This window comes from Antechinus flavipes, chromosome 4 (genome assembly GCF_016432865.1).
Source record: "Antechinus flavipes isolate AdamAnt ecotype Samford, QLD, Australia chromosome 4, AdamAnt_v2, whole genome shotgun sequence".
NCBI lineage: Eukaryota > Metazoa > Chordata > Mammalia > Dasyuromorphia > Dasyuridae > Antechinus > Antechinus flavipes.
In genome coordinates, this window is record NC_067401.1 from 138,873,611 (window position 1) to 138,875,782 (window position 2,172).

Consider the following 2,172-nt stretch of genomic DNA (forward strand, 5'->3'; position numbering starts at 1 on the left):
GAATGAATAATGGATTTAGAATTAGAATCCTATCTCTATTTAATAGTTGTGTAAGCCTCATTTGCCCATTCTGAGTCAGTTTCCTCAACTAGAGGAAGAGAAAGTCCAACTGGAGAATCTTTGTGTCAGGGGCTCCCAATCTGCTCAATATATATGAATTCCCCTAGCTCCATGGATAGATTTTAGGGGGTCCATTAACTGAGATGGGAAAAATATGGAATCTTTATTTTTACTACTCTATTATTGAAATCTAGCATTTTCTTCAATTATAAACATGGATCACAAACCACAATTGCAGCAACTATTCCCCCGACTATTTGGCTAATAAAAATCACAGATATTGTCATATCTTATGGTTATTGCAGATAGCTGGAAATACTGCTTATTCTCATTGCAACTTTGAAATGACTGTGGCTTATTAGATCCACTGCTAGGTCATGTATAATTACATTTTTCCTTCCTACAGGCTGTATTTCAATATAAATGGTCCCCCTTTTTATTTCTATGTTTTATTGTACATTCTAAGACATTTTTTTCTCAGAAGAGCTCCATAAGTTTCCCTAGTCAGCCAAAGGGGACCATTCCACAAAAAAGGTTGAGAGTTTCTGTTCTGTGCTCACTTCCAGATCTATATCCTATGAGATTGTGCTTTATTTATTTATTTATTTGGACAGAAAATTCTCCTCTCTGTGATGGACAGGTATTTATTTTGTGATCACTCAAGTCTTATATGTTACAGTGAAGGATCAAAGCCTTGGACAGACAGTCACACAAAAGGGGTGGGAGTGGAGGGGACAATGGTCAAAGTTTGCCTAGGGCCCACAAATGCCTCATCTCAGCTCTGGGGGTAGTGCAGGGAGAAGAGTAAGCCCACACCTGTCTGTGGGGGATGGGTCTAGGCCCAGGAAGAGAGAGGGGCTCAGCTGCAGAGAAGAACTCAAGTTTTCTTAGGTAATACTCATTCTAGAGAGAGATTCATTGCAGAGCTGTGGAAACTATAGAATTTTGACATATGGGCTGTAAACTTTAGTGGTGAGAATTTATGATCAGTGAATAGATACTTAAACAAATTAGGCAAAGGATTTTTTCCTTTTTTTTTTTTTTTTAATAATGAACACTTCACAAGTTTTTGGGTCATCCTTGAGCAGGGGCCATGCTAATCTTTTCTGTATTGTTCCAATTTTAGCATATGTGCTGTCAAAAGTGAACAAAGGAAGAGTTGAGTTCTGACCATGTCAGCCAATCAACTCCAGTGGCTCCTTATTACCTCCAGGATCAAATATAAAATCGTTAGTTTGGTTTTCAAAGCCCTTTATAAACCGGCTCCTTCCTACCTTTCCAGTTTGCTTACATGTTACTTCCCATATGTGCCCTCTACCTTGGGTATTCAAGGACGACTAGCACTTACGGTGTAAGGACTTGCTGAGACTTCTTAGAGGATGCCCATCCAATTTGGTGTCTACCCGGCACTCAACTCTCACCCTGGCTCCAAAAAGCTGTAGCGTGTACAGCAGCCACACCCAGGTAAACTGTCTTGGCAGACGGGCTAAACCAGGTTGAGGGTAATTGACCCATCAGTGAGTTAGGGGGGTGCCTACCTCAAGCATGTGAAGATTTCCCCTGGTAGAATGAGTGGATGGGAACAATTCGTTCCAATGGCTGTAAAAGTGACCGAAGCAAGTCTGCTTAGAGCTTGGCCATGCGTGGAAGATGCCCAGGTTATCCACGGCATCCTGGGCCATCTCCAGTCATCTTGACTTTTATCCTTCCCCTGGACTTTGATGACTATGGAAGAGAGAGTGAGGCTGATGACTTCGTACACCTCTGCCTCACTTAAATCCAATTTGTTCATGAGTCAAGACATCATCCCATGATGTCATGGGTCCTCTTTGAAAATGAAGGATGAACAATAACAAATAACAAAATATGTGATTCAATGACATCTGCCTCCTTGTTCTTTGCGCAGGAAACTCAATCTCTGGACTTTGTTCATTTTTACTGGTTGTTTTCCTAGAATCAGCTCCCTCTTTGTTTCCTTCCATTAGATTCCATGGATTCTTTCTTTGTCTTAGCTAAAATCTCACCTTCTATAAGATTCCTTTCCCCATTCTTCCTTAATGCTAGTGCCTTCCCTCTGAGATTATCTCTAAGTAATTAGGTATATATGTTGTT

General features: G+C 40.7%; 1 non-coding gene across 1 annotated transcript; it reads right to left on the minus strand.

Moving 5' to 3' along the window:
• Window positions 1-1,103: 1,103 nt before the first annotated feature.
• LOC127563546 (U6 spliceosomal RNA) lies at window positions 1,104-1,209 on the minus strand. Its single transcript, XR_007954000.1, has one exon. It is a non-coding gene; the product is annotated as a U6 spliceosomal RNA (small nuclear RNA).
• Window positions 1,210-2,172: the final 963 nt, after the last annotated feature.